The sequence below is a fragment of the Phoca vitulina genome, unplaced genomic scaffold (assembly GCF_004348235.1).
Source record: "Phoca vitulina isolate PV1807 unplaced genomic scaffold, GSC_HSeal_1.0 scaffold6, whole genome shotgun sequence".
Lineage (NCBI taxonomy): Eukaryota > Metazoa > Chordata > Mammalia > Carnivora > Phocidae > Phoca > Phoca vitulina.
This window is the reverse complement of record NW_022589709.1, coordinates 22,793,427-22,814,290: the sequence shown is the minus strand read 5'-3', so window position 1 is coordinate 22,814,290 and position 20,864 is coordinate 22,793,427.

Genomic DNA, 20,864 nt, shown 5'->3' with positions numbered 1-20,864 from the left:
TTTTGGTGTCATATCTAAGAAACCATTGCTTAGTCCAGAATCACAAAGCTTTAAACTTATGTTTTCTTCTAAGAATTTTATAGTTTTAACTCTTCCATTTTGAATTAATTTTTGTATATGGTGTAAAGTAGGAGTACAACTTTCTTTTTTTTTCTTTTTGTATGTGTCTATCTAGTTCACCCAACATCAGTTTTTGCAAAGACTATTCTTTCTGCATTGGATTGTCTTGATACCCTCGTCAAAAATCATTTGGCCATTTAAGTAAGGGCTTATTCGTTGTACAAAACTATCTTTTTGTTTTTATTTTTTTTTATTGTGTTCAATTAGCCAGCATAAAGCACATGATTGGTTTTTGATGTAGTGTTCAACGATTCATTAGTTGCATATAACACCCAGTGCTCATTACAACACCTGCCCTCTGTAATACCCATCACCCAGTCACGCCCTCCTTTTGCCCCCCTCCCCTCTGCAACCTTTAGTCTGTTTCCCGGAGTCCAGAGTCTCTCATGGTTTGTCTCCCTCTCTGATTTCTCCCTCTTCAGTTTTCCCTCCCTTCCCCTATGGTCCTCTGCACTGTTTCTTTTTTTTTTTTTTTTTTTAAGATTTTATTTATTTATTTGAGAGAGAGAGAATGAGAGAGAACACATGAGAGGGGGGAGGGTCAGAGGGAGAAGCAGACTCCCTGCCGAGCAGGGAGCCCGTTGTGGGACTCGATCCAGGGACTCCAGGATCATGACCTGAGCCGAAGGCAGTCGCTTGACCAACTGAGCCACCCAGGCGCCCCTGCACTGTTTCTTATATTCCACATATGGATGAAACTGTATGATAATTGTCTTTCTCTGATTGACTTATTTCACTTAGCATAATCCCTTCCAGTTCCATCCATGTTGATGCAAATGGTAGGTATTCATCCTTTCTGATGGCTGAGTAATATTCCATTGTATATATGAACCACATCTTCTTTACCCATTCATCTGTTGAAAGACATCTTGGCTCCTTCCACAGTTTGGCTATTGTGGACATTGCTGCTCTGAACGTTGGGGTGCATGTGCCCCTTCTTTTCACTACATCTGTATCTTTGGGGTAAATACCCAGTAGTGCAATTGCTGGGTCATCGGGTAGCTCTAATTTTAACGTCTTGAGGAACCTCCATACTGTTTTCCAGAGTGGCTGTACCAGCTTGCATTCCCACCAACAGTGTAAGAGGGTTCCCCTTTCTCCACATCCTCGCCAACATTTGTTGTTTCTTGTCTTGTTAATTGTGGCCATTCTAACTGGTGTAAGGTGGTATCTCACTGTGGTTTTGATTTGTATTTCCCTGATGACTAGTGATGTTGAACATTTTTTCCTGTCTGTTAGCCATTTGTATGTCTTCTTTGGAGAAGTGTCTGTTCTTGTCTTCTGCCATTTATTGACTGGATTATTTGTTTTTTGGGTGTTGAGTTTGATAAGTTCTTTATAGATCTTGGATACCAGCCCTTTATCTGATACGTTATTTGCAAATATCTTCTCCCATTCCATGGGTTGCCTTTTAGTTTTGTTGACTGTTTCCTTTGCCATACAGAAGCTTTTTATCTTGATGAAGTCCCAAAAGTTCATTTTTGCTTTTGTTTCCCTTGCCTTTAGAGACGTGTCTTGCAAGAAGTTGCTGTGGTTGATGTTGAAGACATTACTGCCTGTGTTCTCCTCTAAGATTTTGAAAACCTCTTATTCCCTTATCTTCTGGAAACTTCTTGATTTTGGAGATATACATTCCAGATCCCTATCCTGAGACTCTCAAACCACATTCTCTGGACAAGAAATCCTTTACTTCTGGTTCTTAAATTTTGTTTTAGGTTGGATTTTCTCAGGAGCAGATACTAAAATCAGGATCTAAGTGCAAGTGGCTTACTTAAGAGGTATAGATATACTGGTTGAGAGTAGAAAAAAGACACGTGTGAGGGATGGAAGTCAATAAAGAGTGCATCATTAAGTCATCCCCCAGAGTGGGCAACTGGAGCTCAGTCTTATGGGGAAACACTGAGAAATCACCAAAACATTCCTCCAAGGTGTGCCATGGAGGAAATGAGGGACATCAGGGGTTTTACACAACTCTTGATCATCAGTGGTTGAGGCTTGCTCCTGAGAATATTAATTCTTTGGAACTTCCAGCCATAGGTACATGAAAGAGTGGCTCCCCGCAGTGCTTGAGGAAGATTTTAGGCACAGAGATGCAGGTATTTGTAGTTAGAAGAGGCTGGAGCATACCAAACAGTAAGGTCAGAGGGATAAGGGAAAGGCAGTGTCAGTGTCTGCTACACGAACAAAGAAGAGGTTCTCTTTCTCAGTGGGTGCTTCAAATTCAGGCCCTACCTAAACAGGCACAGCCTTTACCCCTTGCATGAATTCCAGAGATAGCTAGAAGGAACACGAAGCAAGAGAAAAATATCAAGATATACTTGTGGCAAGATACCATTCTGAGCTGATGTGCTAGAGGAAACAAAACTTAATTCAAACGTAATGCAGCAGGAAGGTGAGACCGTTTTTGTGTTTGAAGTCAGTGTTTTAGTTAGGAGTCTTTGGTTGCAAGTGACAAAAACTAAATTTACTTAAACAAAAGAGAACTGTATTGGCTCATATAATCAAACTATAGAAACAGGAGGAGGCAGCTGGCCTTTGGGACTTCTAGAGCTAGAGCCTCAGACACCATTGTGAGTTTGTCCCTGTATTGCAGCTTTTTAAAATCTGCAGCCCTTTTAGCAGAAGAAACATGGCTTTCTGCTACTCTCGGCTCTCTCCCTTTTAGCTACCCAATTAGAGAGAAATGGGCACTTCTCTGGCAATTTAATTAAATAAATTTAATACAATTTAAAACATTCCCCAATTTGGCTTACTTTGTTAACATATCCTGGTGCTAACCATTCTGTCCAGAAAGATGTTGCTCTGATTTGGTTCATAGTCACACTCCTGTGGCCAGAGAGTAGGGCCTGTTACCAGAAGAAGAGCCATAAAACTTGGCATTGAAGCAAAGAACCATTGATCTCTAGGCAGGGGGCTGGAAATCAAGAGCCGCACAAAAACAAATAAAAAATGTCTTCCTGCCCTCAGAGTCCTTTGTGCACGTCTAATATCCCAGGAACCTCAGCTCACCCTGGAATACTATTTCAAGGCCTTTTAGAGAAATACTTCTTGCAATTCCTTTCTCCCCATGGACATATCCTTGATGTCACAGCTTCACTAAGGTTACATCATGCTGTGGGACAGCTGATTTCCTTGTTGGGATGATTGCAAGGGGATAATGACAAATCTGAACCAGTCTCCCCGATTTTTCTCCTTTTTTAATTGCTCAAATATTGGTTCATTAGAAAAGAAGTTGCAAACTTCAGTGCTGCCTGGTTACCAAGAACCATTCAGCTGTGTTAGAAATAAGTGACATCAGATATCAAATAATCAGTCTTGAAGCAAACCTTAGAATAAGAAAGGGTTTTTAAATGTTTGGGCAACAGCAGTGGTTACTTCAATGCTTCCAAATAATTATCAGCATTCATATCCTTTTGGAATCCTCCAGACTGCAACAAGATCCACCACCCTCTTTGGGGAAGGGAGAGCTTGGGCTCTCTGCTTACGAAGGAGCAATCTATTTAAGTAAGAAAAAATAAGAACACTGAAACTACTTTTACTAGTGATGTGACAAACATAGCAAGTAGTTGCATGCTAATTCAGGTTATCACCTTTAATTAGGACTTGGGGAGGCTGAGTTATGCTGTCTTCAGTCTTTGGAAATGAACACTCATGATCAAAGAGCTACCTTCTTTAAATAATTTAAATAGATATCCATTTTAATTAAAGTAGATATTGAATATTGGATATGAAGAACGGCTGTTTTTTTTTTTTTTTTTTAACCTTTAGATTTGGCGGCTGCTGCTTAAATGAGTAGATCCCTGTACAGAAGGAAACAGCATCTGGTGCAGTCCCTCTTCAGGGCTGAAGATCAAGCACACACTCCGCTGGAGACCTTCTGTGATCCCAACACCTCCCTGGGATGGAGCAGGTGGGAGGAAGCCCCTTCCAGAGTCACCTGGTGGGTCCCCGTACAGGTCTCAACAGCTGTCAGAGGACAAACCAACCTGGTTCTGCTCTTCTGAAAAGGGGCTATTTCTCTCCCTGACCCAAAACAAGAGTGGTTTGGAATGCAGCAAAGCATTTGATGAATCATTAGACATGGCCTCAGAATTTCTTGAAAAGGTCTCTGCTGAAAAGATGAAGCATTCAACCTATAGAGACCTGAATGTATCTCATGTACACTCATCATAAGCCTGTCCTGCGCTGCCTTTTAAGGGAGAGTAAAGATGCCTGTAAGAAGAGTCTGGCAAAGCAGTATTAGACTGCACAATTTCAACTGTCCCCAAATTTTTCATTAGTTTCCTCTTACTTTCTGCTGCATTAAATCATTTTCTCTCTCCTCTCAGTTATCTGCTGCTTTCTTCTTTTCTCCCAGATTCCCAGGCCAGTAGAACATAGACCTGGTCATCAGCACACCAATTCACAGTTACAGTCAAAAGAAAATTAAAGAGGGGTGCCTGGGTGGCTCAGTCGGTTAAGTGTCCAACTCTTGGTTTCAGCTCAGGTCATGATCTTGCCGTCATGGGATCAAGCCCCACATTGGGCTCAGTGTTCAGTGTGGAGTCTGCTCAGATTCTTTCTCCCTTTCCCTCTGTCCTTCTCCACTCATTCTCTCTCTCTCTCTCTTAAATAAATAAATACAACCTTTAAAAAAAAAGAAAATTAAAGAAAGCAAGAAAGGACAGAAAGAATTGTGAAAGAGGGACTTGATAGCGAAGGGCAAATTTCATTTAGTTATATTTCTGATTTCCATATGCCTACAGGCTTCCTTTTTAGCTCCTGGTGGGAGGTGGGGAAAGCCACAGTCTTTTTCTTCCTTCTCCTCCCTCTTTTTAAATGTTTACAGATTCTGATTACAGATCCGAGGTGATTTCATTCATCTAACATTCCATTGAAGTAAGAAGGACAGATTAAATTTCACTGCCACTCATTTTACAGATAGATTCCATTAATCAATGAAAATCCATAAAAATCATTCCAGGAGAATACTCTTCTGTATGTTTATAAAAACCCAACAGCATACTGTGGCCCAGCTCCTCTGATGAGATTCCCTGGGCTCCCATTCACTGGATCAGATTTGTATCTTATCCCTTTCACACTCATGGTTCAACGTCCTCTTGTCCCTACAGGTCATACTGCCTTGGTCTGATTAACTTCTGGCGATCCATCACCAACTGAACTCTTGGAACTTTCTCTGAGGTGGGCTTTAACAATTGTTTCCTGGCTTCATGCACTGCACGTACGGGCAAGAGTTGCTGTGTCTTTCAGTCAGGGGTTCCAAATGCAAGCAGCCTTCTTCGCTTCCCTACTTGGCCCTTACTCCAAAGAAGGAAGACCTTGTGCAAAGGGATTGGAGACCATGAAAATAATAGTTTTCTTAAAGGAAAATAAAAATTAAATAGAAGCTAAGACTTCCAAGTCATGGTAGTTGAGATAGTGTATGCAGAATGTGGGTGGACAGGCAGAGGTGAAGGAGTGATGATATGGTGAGAGTGAGCAAGGTGTTTTAAGGATGGCAGTGATTTAGAGTGGTTAGTATCACACCGAATGAGTCAGATGGTAATGGGAACTTAATCATGATGGAAAAGAGAAGAGTTAGGGAGATGATGAAAGAAGTCTTAAAGCAGGAAAGAGTGATCCTTGTCAGAAACATAAAAAAGAGAATTTCCGGACATCTACAAAGTTGTGATACAATTAGATTGGCCTTCTGTTTTTCCTAACATCGGCAAAGACTGAATTGGTGTGTATCTGAGCAAAGAACTCGTACATCCATGGCCACGGGATGATGAGCTTAAAAACATTCTCTTTTGAAACAAACCTCAGACGCTTGATAATTCTGGGAGCAGAGTTTGTGCTGAAATAAAAGTAAAGTTTGTTTTAACAAATGCATTGAATTCTGAAATGAAGCTCAGCTGGTATAAAAATTCAACATCAATTGCACACAAACATTTTGCATGACCTTGCATTAGAATAAGCCTTTCAAAGGACTAGATGTACTATAAATTGAGCAAGAATCAAGCTCTTTTTTAAATGCCAATATCAGACAGGTTTCAAGATTGCCATGCTCCCACTGGAGCTTAGGAAAACACTGACACTAGAAATAAATGGGCCATTGGCTGTCTCTGCTCAGAAGCTCAGGTTCATCCTTTCTATTGCCACAGTGAAATTCATAATAAAATGCCAACAAAAGTAAAGAGCAAGTCAGACCTGTCTCTATCGGCTACAGAATAAGCATGTGCTATGATAATCCTACCCTCCACCCCAAACACCGGCAATCCTGGTAGGCATGTTTACCTGTCAGAGAAGAAGTCATCCTGTGAGGGAGAAAGACTGACTTCTGCAGACTCTTATCTCCTATCTTTGGGGAACATTAAGAAATAAAAGATGACTGTGCTTTCCCTGACCATTCCTATAGCCAAGTGAGTATTTTAATATCTAAACCATTTTCTCTTCCTTGCTTTTCTTGCTGCTTCCCTCTCCTACATTCCATGACTGTTATATCTCTGTGTGTTTTTTTTGTGAAGACAATTCTTTTTTATTATGTTATGTTAATCACCATACATTACAACATTGGTTTTTGATGTAGTGTTCCATGATTCATTGTTTGCGTATAACACCCAGTGCTCCATGCAGTATGTGCCCTCTTTAATACCCATCACCAGGCTAACCCATCCCCCCCACCCCCATCCCCTCTAGAACTTTCAGTTTGTTTCTCAGAGTCCATAGTCTCTCATGGTTCGTCTCCCCGTCCGATTTCTCCCCCTTCATTTTTCCCTTCCTACTATCTTCTTTTTTTTTTTTTTTTTTTAACATATAATGTATTTGTTTCAGAGGTACAGGTCTGTGATTCAACAGTCTTACACAATTCACGGCGCTCACCATAGCACATACCCTCCCCAATGTCTATCACCCAGCCACCCCAGACCTCCCACCCCTCACCACTCCAGCAACCCTCAGTTTGTTTCCTGAGATTAAGAATTCCTCATATCAGTGAGATCATATGATACATGACATTCTCTGATTGACTTATTTCGCTCAGCATAATACCCTCCAGTTCCATCCACGTCGTTGCAAATGGCAAGATTTTATTCCTTTTGATGGCTGCATAATATTCCGTTGTATATATATACCACATCTTCTTTATCCATTCATCTGTTGATGGACATCTTGGCTCTTGCCATAGTTTGGCTATTGTGGACATTGCTGCTATAAACATTGGGGTGCACGTACCCCTTTGGATCCCTATATTTGTATCTTTGGGGTAAATACCCAGTAGTGCAATTGCTGGGTCGTACAGTACCTCTATTTTCAACTTTATGAGGAACCTCCATGTTGTTTTCCAGAGTGGCTGCACCAGCTTGCATTCCCACCAACAGTGTAGGAGGGTTCCCCTTTCTCCGCATCCCTGCCAATATCTGTCATTTCCTGACTTGTTAATTTTAGCCATTCTGACTGGTGTGAGGTGGTATCTCATTGAGGTTTTGATTTGGATTTCCCTGATGCCGAGCGATGTTGAGCACTTTTTCATGTGTCTGTTGGCCATTTGGATGTCTTCTTTGGAAAAATGTCTGTTCATGTCTTCTGCCCATTTCTTTTTTTTTTAAATTTTTTTTATTGTTATGTTAATCCCCATACATTACATCATTAGTTTTAGATATACTGTTCCATGATTCATTGTTTGTGCATAACACCCAGTGCTCCATGCAGAACGTGCCCTCCTCAATACCCATCACCAGGCTAACCCATCCTCCCAACCCCCTCCCCTCTAGAACCCTCAGTTTGTTTTTCAGAGTCCATTGTCTCTCATGGTTCTTCTCCCCCTCCGATTTCCCCCCCTTCATTCTTCCTCTCCTGCTATATTCTTCTTCTTCTTTTTTTCTTTCTTAACATATATTGCATTATTTGTTTCAGAGGTACAGATCTGTGATTCAACAGTCTTGCACAATTCACAGCGCTTACCAGAACACATACCCTCCCCAGTGTCCATCACCCAGTCACCCCATTCCTCCCACCCCACCCCCCACTCCAGCAACCCTCAGTTTGTTTCCTGAGATTAAGAATTCCTCATATCAGTGAGGTCATATGATACATGTCTTTCTCTGTTTGACTTATTTCGCTCAGCATAATACCCTCCAGTTCCATCCACGTCGTTGCAAATGGCAAGATCTCATTCCTTTTGATCTTCTGCCCATTTCTTGATGGGATTATTGTTCTTTGGGTGTTGAGTTTGATAAGTTCTTTATAGATTTTGGATACTAGCCCTTTATCTGATATGTCATTTGCAAATGTCTTCTCCCATCCTGTCGGTTGTCTTTTGGTTTTGTTGACTATTTCTTTTGCTGTGCAGAAGCTTTTTATCTTGATGAAGTCCCAATAGTTCATTTTTGCCCTTGCTTTCCTTGCCTTTGGCGATGTTTCTAGGAAGAAGTTGCTGCAGCTGAGGTCAAAGAGGTTGCTGCCTGGGTTCTCCTTTAGGATTTTGATGGACTCCTGTCTCACATTGAGGTCTTTCAACCATTTTGAGTCTATTTTTGTGTGTGGTGTAAGGAAATGGTCCAGTTTCATTCTTCTGCATGTGGCTGTCCAATTTTCCCAACACCATTTGTTGAAGAGACTGTCTTTTTTCCATTGGACATTCTTTCCTGCTTTGTCGAAGATTAGTTAACCGTAAGTTGGGGGTCCATTTCTGGGCTCTCTATTCTGTTCCATTGATCTATGTGTCTGTTTTTGTGCCAGTACCATACTGTCTTGATGATTACAGCTTTGTAATAGAGCTTGAAGTCTGGAATTGTGATGCCACGGCTCCATATTGTGAAGATGTCAATGCTACCTAGAGCAATCTACACATTTATACCTCTGTTAAACATCAGAAGCAAAAAATAAAAATGGTAGGATTTAAACATCATCTTGCTGCAAGAGAGTCCTACTTCACAGAAGACAATGACCGGATATTTGGCCAAAAGTATTTCCGTTATTCCCTGCAATGAAGACAGTTTGGAGGACAAGTCTTAGTCTGCCATCTTGCACACTTTGCAGAGTGACCCTTTATTACTTCTGTCTGAGGATGGATCAACTTTGGCTCAGTGTTGCAGTCCAGCCCCAAATTAGATCTCTTGCATGGGGAAATCTGAACTGAATCTGACATATCATATGCTATTAATCCTTCTTGCACTCTCTTTTCACCCCAACATGTCTTTTTTTAGCCATTAAGGAAAATTTTGAAGTAGACAGGACCCCATCATTAGTCATAAGGAGTGGCCAAGGTGGCATTGAAATATTCCCTGTGAGTGCCTTACCCCTGAGACACAGGAAACCAAAGTAAAGACCTACTATGGATATCAGAACCCGGTTATATATAACACAAACCAACATCCATCTATCCTGTTGGCCTTGGGACACTGAATTCATCTTAAAATATACTGTTTTATTCATGTGATATTTTAGTAGTAATGTTCTTTGGTAAGAATTATATGATAGCACAAAGGCCACACCACCAACTAAAGCAGAGAATTTGTATGCTGGCAATGGTCACCTTTGGAAAGATTCACCTGCCATTTGCATGTTGACAGTTTCAAAGAACTGGACACGATTTCTTCTCAGCTCCATTCCAGCACACACACCACAGGCATTCCTTGTCTCTGACAGGAGTTAGAGCCACTGGAGTTTCTGTGAGACGCCACTGTCACAGTGATGCCACAGTGGGTTAGACCTTTTGTTTGTTTATTAGCTTGTGTATGTGTAACACTACATGCTTGCTTTATTTTATTCCTTCTGTTTTGCAATAAACTAGCATGGCAGGGCTGGCCTTTTTTGCTGCATTGCTTGTAAGTATGCCCTGAGGCTAACAAGCATGGGCATATCTGATGAAAATGATGAGATAACTGTGTCAAACGCTGCTGGAAAAAGGCTGGTTTGTGTCTATTAGCAAGTTCTGAGGCTCCCGTGCATGTGTGTGTGTGTGTGTGTGTGTGCGCGCGCGTGCGTGTGTGGGGGGGGAGTAGATAGAGGGAGAGAAACATATCTCTGTGTTTCATACCCTGCATTCTTTCATTCATTCCTTCATGTAACAAATATTTACTGAGCCAAAGTGCTAAGTGCTGCGGATAAAATGAGCACAAAAAACAGTGACTCTCCATGCCCTGATAGAGCATATCTAATAAGAAAGATATTACTCAAATAAAAAAGAAATGATACACAGTATCAGTTGGAAAAGAGTGTGCTGAAGAATGCTCAGACCTTAGGTTAAATAATAATGATGAAATGAATTTGGTTAGAAGTTTTGGAAAGAAGGGTTATAATTCTGTGCTCAAGCATATTAAAGGTTATTATAAATATTGTATTTTCTTGATAAAATAGAATCTATTGATTCAGTAGAATTAGATGAAATTGTTTTTGTCAGAAGAACAGTTGTTGATCATCATGATATTAAGTCAATTTAGAGATTATTTATGTAGGGATTTATTGTTATTATATTATTTATTGAGAGATTAAGTTATATAAAGTGTACTGATGGCACTGCACTTATAATCCTGAAATGATAGGAATCACTGAGGTGGAGTTTGCAGGAGTTTGGGCAGGGGCAGAGTAATAAATTAAGTTGAAAAGGGCTTGTGATGGATAAAAGAAGACATGCAGAGGTTGCATGTTTAAGGATATACTAAGCTTAATGTATGTCCCTGTGTCTCCTACATATGGATCCTATAGCATATGCATCATTAGCCCTATTGGAGAATTGGGAAAGAGCTCACATTGCCGTGTCTACTCTACTAGTTAGCCTTTTGGACTCTTTTGTATGAGAAATTCCTGATACTAAGAGGTGGCAGGAATCATTCTCCAGGTGGTATTATTGAATTACTTGGCAGCCTGATGTTTCACTTGCTCTCCTAGCCCCTTACCTCCCAAAAGAGCACTGAGTCAGCACTAAGGGGCAGCAGAGGGGTGGATAAATAGATTGGGGAGACAGAATCTTGGTAAAATGAGTCAATGAGCAGAAGGAACAAGAAAGGTTAGGAAGTCCAGCATCTTGGTAAAAGGAAATATTATTGGTGGACTGAATAAAATTGGGGTAGTGACCCCCTCCCACTTAGCAATATTAACTGCCATCTTAGTCTATTCAGGCTGCCGTTGCAAAATACCATGGACTGGGTGGCTTAAATAATGGACATCTATTTCTCACACTTCTGGAGGCTGAGAAATCCAAGATCAAGATACCAGCTGAGGTTCCTGGTGAGGGCCCACTTCCTGGCTTACAGAGAGGTGCCTTCTCACTGTGTCCTCACATAATAGAGAAAGAAAGAGGGACGGGGTGTGCTCTGGTCTCTCTTCTTTTTATAAGGACATTAATCCCATCCTGGGGGCCCTACACTCATGACCTCATCTAAACCTTATTACCTCCCAAAGGGCCAATCTCCAGATTAGGTGGCTTCAACATAAGAATTTTGGAGGACACAACATTCAGTTCATAACAACTGTATTAAAAACTTTTGTTCTGATGACTTAACATGGGGTCAGTCTGTCAACATAATCAATGTATTTGTATGTCTTTATCTAGAAGAGACTGCTTGTTGTCCCTCAATATCTCATTTTCCCTCTTTCAATAACAATGGAATATTGATTGATTGATTGCTTGTTGAAGAGAATATCCGAGTTTCTTTTTAACAAAGCATACTTCTTAAAAATATAAGCTTAGTATGAAAATGAATTAATCATGGCTCAATAGGAATTTACATTCTCTTTTTCCCAGAACTTCATACTCTATACTGTCTCTAATACCACTGTGAGTATTTCATGTTTTTGAATTGGTAGTTCACTTGCAGAAAATTCTTAGGATCTATTCATACCTGCTTTGGGAAATGAAAGGCCGTGTGCGTCTTTTAAAATGGATGCCAAATAGGGGTAACCATGTACCCAGTTCTACCACAGACTTGGATACTGGAGACTTTTTGTGTGTTTGTGCCATCTGTGCTTACATCCAGGTAGATCCTAAATTTAAATTTGGCTCCAGTAATATTGACAATGATTTAAGAGACACTGATGAAGTTCTTCTTAAAGATGATCATGGTCAACATATATCACAATGCATAATGGAAAGTGACTAGCAAATAAGCATTTAATTGACATGTATTTGTTATTTCTGTTGTCATGGTTATTTGTCAGTAGAATATCTAATATTTAGAAGTGAGTTGTTGAATTTCCATTTATCTTGTGATTTTTCTAGATAGCTTTCTCTTACTGATTTCTAGTTAATTCTCTTATGGTCTGAAAACATACTTTGAACAATTTCGATTCTTTAAATTTGTTGAGGTTTGTTTTATAGTGCAGAATATGGTCTATTTTGAGGAATATTCCACATGCATTGAAAAGAATGTGTATTCTGCTGTAATTGGGTAGAAGGTTCTAGAAATATTGATTAGGTGAAGTTTGTTGATCACGTTCTTCAGATCTTTTACATCTTCACTGATTTTCTGTCTCCTTGTTCTATCACCTGCTGAAAGAGAAGTGTTGAAGTATTCAAGTATAATTTTGGATTTGTCTTTTTTGCCTTTCAGTTTCATCACATTTTGCCTCATATATTTTGTAGCTTTGTTATCAGGTACATAAATATCCAATTCTTGAAGAGTGGACTTCTTTATCACCATGTAATATACCTCTTTATTCTGAGTAATACTCCTTTCTGCTGATATTAATATAGCTACTTTAGCTTTCTTTTGATTAGTATTTACATGAAATATCTTTTTTTCCTTTTAACCAGTCTATGTTTTTGTAACTAAAACTGATTTACCACAGATAGCATATAATTAGAACTTCCTTTTTGGAGGCGCCTGGGTGGCTCAGTCAGTAAGTATCTGCCTTCAGCTCAGGTCATGATCACAGAGTCCTGGGATCGAGCCCCACATCTGGCTCCCTGCTTAGTGGGGAACCTGCTTCTCCTTCTCCCTCTGCCTGCTACTCCCCCTGCTTGTGTGCTCTCTCTCTTTCTCTCTGTCAAATAAATAAATAAAATATTTTTTTTAAAAGAACTTGCTTTTTTAATCCAATGTAACAGGTTTTTTTTTGTCTTTTAGTTAATGTTTTTAGACAGTTTACCCTTAATGCATTATTGATATGTGTGGATTAAAGACTATCATTTATCTGTTTTCTATTTGTTCTGTCTGTTCTTTGTTCTTTTTCCCTCTTTTCCTGCCGTCTAAAAAATTTTTGTTATCCCATTTTATCACCACTGTTCTCTTATTGTTTATACCCCTTTTTAATATTTTAGCAGTTGCCCTAGAATTTATAATATACATCACATAATTTATTACCACTTCACAGTAGTGAAAGGTCCTTACAATATAGTCCCAATTCCTTCCTTTCATTCTCTGTGCTATTTTTGTCATGTATTTTACCTTTATATATGCTATAAACACACAATACTTTGTTATTATGTTTGCCTTAGGTAGTTGTTTCTCTTTTATGACCAATTAAAAATTAAGACAAAATGATCTTTAACTACATTTAATATATTTCCAGTCCATTTCATTGCTTTGTACAGACCTCAGTTCTGTTTTATAGCCCATACCTTCTCTCTAAAAACCTTCCTTTAACATTTCTTCTAGTGTTGATCTTCATGCCATTAGTTTGTTCATTTTTTGCTTCAGGAAGTCTTTATTTCTTTTTTGCTTTTGAAAAAGATGTTTTAACCAAATATTGAATTCTGAGTTGACAAGATTTTCTTACTTTCATCATGTAAAAAATGTAACTCCATTCTCTTCCAGTTTGAATAGTTTCTCATGATAAGCCTAAAATTCTATTTTCCTCTCTGTGTGTAATATATACTTTATTTCTTGTCACCTTTGAGATTTTCTCTTTGTCTTTGGTTTTCAGCAGTTTGAATATAATATCCTAGGTATCTTGATTTGTTTGCCTGCTTGTTTATTTGTTAGTTTGTTTTTGTATTTATCCTGCTTGGTGTTCTCTCACCTGAACTTCTTGGATCTGTCATTTTGTGTATGTCATTAATTTTGGAAAATTTTCAACAACTCTTTTTTCATATATTTCCTATGCTCTATGTTCATTTTTTTTCTCTCTCTCTCCTTTTCCTTGTGCTTTAGATTAAGTCATTTATTCTGACTCATCTTCAACTTCACTGTTTTTTGCTACTCAGCTATATTAAGTGTCTGATAAACCCATTGAATGTATTCTTTGTTACTCTGCTTTTTCATATCTAGAATTTATGTTTATTCTCATATTATCTTAATATATCAGATATTCAGTCTACTGCTGAATTACTTATTTGATCCATCATGTTGTTCACCTTTTCCTCTAGAGCTTTTACAATATTGATATTTATTTTTAATTCTCTAATAGATATTGCTTTCTTGAGAAGAGGGCAAAGGAGAGGGGGGAAAGATGGCAGAGGAGTAGGGGACCCTATTTCAACTGGTCCCCAGAATTGAGCTGGATATCTACCAGACCACTCTGAGCACCCACGAAACCAGCCTGAGATGTAAGAAGATCTGGATCTCTACAAACAGAATATTGCAGGCGGTCGGTTTTGAGGTACGAAGGGGAGAGCCGTGATTCTGCGGGCAGATATCGGAGGATAAAGGGCAGCAGGAGGGTTCCTGGACGTGGGGATCCTACACCGCCGGTGAGTGACAGCCTCGCGCGGTGCGGACAGGGCACAGACTCGCAGACTGGTAGCGTTGGGAAAGGACTTTAGGGCAGCTCCCGGGGTGGAAAACCAGACGGGCGGGGTCGTGCGCAGGCCAAGGGCAGCCGCCCGGACAGAAACCTGGAGCGATGGTCGCGCGCACGCGAACTGCAGCTTCTGAGATGGAAACCCGGTGCGCCGGGGTCCCGCCAGTGAACTGCAACCTCTGGGGTGGAAACCCCGAGTGGCGGAGTCACGTGCACGCGAACTGCAGTCCCCGGGACAGGACCCCAAGCGGCGGAGTCGCACGCGTGCTTGCGACCTGTGAGCGGCTGGTGGTTTTAGAAGCACAAAGGGCAGAGACGTGCCCCGACCTGGAGGCAGGACTGGGAGCACTGCGGAGGGCCGCACAACCCAGGACACTGCAGTTTATAGCAGCACGGACAGAAACGGAGACAGTGTGGCCTGGAGAGCTCACTGAAGAACAGACTGCGGTCTCTCTGCTCTGAGGCAGAGGGTTGGAAACGTTCTCTTCTGCTCTGACTCGCGGAAGAGACGCGGAAAGCAGCCCCGGAAAGGCGCCAGAGAACAAAAGCCCCAAAGACTGATTCCCACTGAGCCCATCCCCCGCCACAGGGGCGCAGGGAACTCCGCCCAAACAGGGTTGCCTGAGTAACAGCGCTGCAGGCTCCTCCCGCAGAAGACAGGTTGGGGAAACAAGAGGCCAGCAACCCTAAGGTCCCAAGAAAACAGGTGCATCTTGCTTGGGTTCCGGTCAATAATTTGGACTCTATACATTCCCTCAAACACCCATCAACAGAATGACTAGGAGGAGGAGCCCCCAAAATAGAAAAGACTCAGAGATTATGACATATGCTGCAGATTTACAAATGGATGCATATATAACCAAGATGTCGGAGATGGAATTCAGGCTAGCAATTGTGAAGACAATGGCTAGAATGGAGAAATCAATTAATGGCAACATAGAGTCTCTAAGGGCAGAAATAAAAGGTGAATTGGCAGAACTTAAAAATGCTATCAATGAGATCCAATCCAATCTAGATAATCTAACAGCTAGGGTAACTGAGACAGAAGAGAGAATAAGCGATCTGGAAGACAGTATAATAGATAAAAAGGGAAAATAGGAGGCCAGGGAAAAACAGCTCAGAATCCATGAAAATAGAATCAGAGAAATAAGTGACACCATGAGGCGTTCCAATGTCAGAATAATTGGAATCCCAGAGGGAGTGGAGAGAGAGAGAGGACTAGAAGATGTATTTGAGCAAATCGTAGCTGAGAACTTCCCTAATCTGGGGAATGAAACAAACATTCGAGTCCTAGAGGCAGAGAGGACCCCTCCTAAGATCAAGGAAAACAGGCCAACACCCCAGCATGTAATAGTAAAACTTGCAAATCTTAGAACCAAGGAAACCATCTTAAGGGCAGTTAGGGCAAAGAGATTCCTTACGTACAGAGGGAGGAACATCAAAATAACGTCAGACCTATCCACAGAAACCTGGCAAGCCAGAAAGGCCTGGCAAGACATATTCAGGGTACTAAATGAGAAGAATATGCAGCCAAGGATACTTTATCCGGCAAGGCTTTCATTTAGAATGGATGGAGAGATGCAGAGCTTCCACGACCGGCAGAAGTTGAAAGAATATGTGACCACTAAGCCGGCCCTGCAAGAAATATTAAGGGGGGTTCTATAAAAGGAGAAAGACCCCAAGAGTGATCTACAACAGAAATTTACAGGGACAATCTATAAAAACAACGTCTTCACAGGCAACATGATGACAATTAGTTCATATCTTCCAATAATCACTCTCAACGTGAATGGCCTAAATGCTCCCATAAAACGGCACAGGGTTGCAGATTGGATAAAAAGACAGGACCCATCCATATGCTGTCTGCAAGAGACTCATTTTGAACCTAAAGATACATCCAGACCGAAAGTGAAGAGATGGAGATCTATCTTCCATGCCAGCAGACCTCAAAAGAAAGCTGGGGTAGCAATTCTTATATTAGACAAATTAGATTTTAAACTAAAGTCTGTAATAAGAGACACAGAAGGACACTATATCATTCTTAAAGGGTCTATCCAACAAGAAAATCTAACAATTGCAAATATCTATACCCCCAACATGGGAGCAGCCATCTACATAAGCCAACTGTTAACCAAAATAAAGAGTCATATTGATAACAATACGTTAATTGTAGGAGACCTCAATGCTCCACTCTCAGCAATGGACAGATCATCTAAGCAGAAAATCAACAAGGAAACAAGAGCTTTGAATGATACATTGGACCAGATGGACCTCATAGATATTTACAGAACATTCCACCCTAAAACAACAGAATACTCATTCTTCTCGAGCGCACATGGAACTTTCTCCAGAATAGACCATATACTGGGTCACAAATCAGGTCTCAACTGATACCAAAAGATTGAGATTATTCCCTGCATATTCTCAGACCACAATGCTCTAAAACTGGAACTCAATACAAGAAAAAATTTGGCAGAAATTCAAACACTTGGAAGCTAAAGACCACTCTGCTCAAGAATGTTTGGGTCAACCAAGAAATCAAAGAAGAACTTAAACAATTCATGGAAATCAATGAGAACGAAAACACATCGGTCCAAAACCTATGGGATACTGCAAAGGCGGTCCTAGGGGGGAAATACATAGCCATGCAAGCCTCACTCAAAAAAATAGAAAAATCCCGAATTCACCAACTAACTCTACACCTTAAAGAACTAGAGAAAAAGCAACAAACGATGCCTAAGCCATGCATTAGAAGAGAAATAATTAAAATTAGAGCAGAAATCAATGAATTAGAAACCAGAAACACAGTAGATCAGATCAATGAAACTAGAAGTTGGTTTTTTGAAAGAATTAATAAGATTGATAAACCACTGGCCAGACTTATCCAAAAGAAGAGAGAAAGGACCCAAATTAATAAAATTATGAATGAAAGGGGAGAGATCATGACCAACACCAAGGAAATAGAAACAATTATTAGAAATTATTATCAACAACTATATGCCAATAAACTGAGCAATCTGGATAAAATGGAGGCCTTCCTGGAAACCTATAAGCTGCCAAGACTGAAACAGGAAGAAATTGACAACCTGAATAGGCCAATAATCAGTAACGAGATTGAGGCAGTGATCAAAAACCTCCCAAAAAACAAGAGTCCAGGGCCTGATGGATTCCCTGGGGAATTCTACCAAACATTCAAAGAAGAAATAATACCTATTCTACTGAAGCTGTTTCAAAAAATAGAAACAGAAGGAAAACTTCCAAACTCATTCTATGAGGCCAGCATTACCTTAATCCCCAAACCAGGTAAAGACCCCATCAAAAAGGAGAATTTCAGACTGATATCCCTGATGAATATGGATTCCAAAATCCTCAACAAAATCCTAGCTAATAGGATCCAACAATACATTAAAAGGATCATCCACCACGACCAAGTGGGATTTATCCCCAGGATGCAAGGGTGGTTCAACATTCGCAAATCAATGTGATAGAACACATTAATAAGAGGAGGGAGAAGAACCATATGGTCCTCTCAATTGATGGCAGAAAAAGCATTTGAGAAAATACAACATCCTTTCCTGATTAAAACTCTCCAGAGTATAGGGATAGAGGGAACCTTCCTCAAGCTCATAAAATCCATCTATGAAAAACCCACAGCGAATATCATCCTCAATGGGGAAAAGCTGAGAGCCCTTCCCTTAAGATCAGGAACACGTCAAGGGTGCCTACTCTCACCACTGTTGTTCAACATAGTACTAGAAGTCCTAACAACAGCAATCAGACAACAAAAAGAAATACAAGGTGTTCAAATTGGCAAAGAAGAAGTCAAACTCTCTCTTTTCGCAGACGACATGATACTTTATGTGGAAAACCCAAAAGACTCCACCCCCAAATTACTAGAACTCATCCAGCAATTCAGTAATGTGGCAGGATACAAAATCAATGCACAGAAATCATTCGCTCTTATACACTAACAATGCAACTGTTGAAAGCGAAATTAAAGAAACGATTCCATTTACAATAGCACCAAAAACCATAAGATACCTCGGAATAAACCTAACCAAAGAGGTAAAAGATCTATACTCTAGAAACTATAAAACACTCATGAAAGAAATTGAAGAAGACACAAAAAATGGAAAAATATTCCATGCTCATGGATCGGAAGAATAAACATTGTTAAAATGTCTATGCTACCCAGAGCAATCTATACCTTCAATGCCATTCCGATCAAAATTCCAATGACATTTTTCAAAGTGCTGGAACAAACAATCCTAAAATTTGTATGGAATCAGAAAAGACCCCGAATCGCCAAGGAGATGTTGAAAAAGAAAAACAAAGCTGGGGGCATCACGTTGCCTGATTTCAAGCTATATTACAAAGCAGAGATCACCAAGACAGCATGGTACTGGCACAAAAACAGACATACAGACCAATGGAACAGAATAGAGAACCCAGATATGGACCCTCAACTCTATGGTCAAATCTTTGACAAAGCAGGAAAAAACATGCAATGGAAAAAAGACAGTCTCTTCAATAAATGGTGCTGGGAAAATTGGACAGCCACATGCAGAAGAATGAAACTCGACCATTCTCTAACACCGTTCACAAAGATAAACTCAAAGTGGATGAAAGACCTCAATGTGAGACAGGAATCCATCCAAATCCTAGAGGAGAAGATAGGCAGTAACCTCTTTGACATCGGCCACAGCAACTTCTTTCAAGATACATCTCCAAAAGCTAGTGAAACAAAAGCAAAAATGAACTTTTGGGACTTCATCAAGATAAAAAGCTTCTGCACAGCAAAGGAAACAGTCAACAAAACAAAGAGGCAACCCACAGAACGGGAGAAGATATTTGCAAATGACACTACAGATAAAGGGCTGGTATCCAAAATCTATAAAGAACTTCTCAAACTCAACACCCCAAAAAATAATCAAGTCAAAAAGTGGGCAGAAGAGATGAACAGACACTTCTCTGAAGAAGACATACAAATGGCTAACAGACACATGAAAAAATGTTCATCATCATTAGCCATCAGGGAAATCCAAATCAAAACCACACTGAGATACCACCTTACACCAGGTAGAATGGCAAAAATGGACAGGGAAAGAAACAACAAATGTTGGAGAGGTTGTGGAGAAAGGGGAACCCTCTTACACTGTTGGTGGGAATGCAAGTTGGTACAGCCACTTTGGAAAACAGTGTGGAGGTTCCTCAAAAATTTAAAAATAGAGCTACCCTATGACCCAGCAATTGCACTACTGGGTATTTACCCCAAAGACACAGATGTAGTGAAAAGAAGAGCCATATGCACCCGAATGTGCATAGCAGCAATGTCCGCAATAGCCAAACTGTGGAAAGAGCTGAGATGCCCTTCAACAGATGAATGGATAAAGAAGATGTGGTCCATATATACAATGGAATATTACTCAGCCATCAGAAAAGATGAATACCCAGCTTTTACATCAACATGGATGGGACTGGAGGAGATTATGCTAAGTGAAATAAGTCAAGCAGAGAAAGTCAATTATCATATGGTTTCACTTATTTGTGGAACATAAGGAATAACATGGAGGACATTAAGAGAAGGAAGAGAAAAATGGGCAGGGGGAATTGGAGGGAGAGATGAACCATGAGAGACTATGGACCTGAGAAACAAACAGGGTTTTAGAGGGGAGGGGGGAGGGGGGATTGGTTAGCCCGGTGATGGGTATTAAGGAGGGCACGTACTGCATGGAGCACTGGGCGTTATACGAAAACAATGGATCATGGATCACTACATCAAAAACTAATGATGGGGTGCCTGGGTGGCTCAGTTGGTTAAGCGACTGCCTTCAGCTCAGGTCATGATCCTGGAGTCCCGGGATCGAGTCCCACATCGGACTCCCCGCTCAGCGGGGAGTCTGCTTCTCCCTCTGACCCTCCCCCCTCTCATGCTCTCTCTCTCTATCTCATTCTCTCTCTTAAATAAATAAATAAAATCTTTAAAAAAAAAAGAAAAAAAAAACTAATGATGTATTGTATGGTGACTAACATAACATAATAAAATTAAAAAAAAAAGATATTGCTTTCTTTTTTTAAAACAT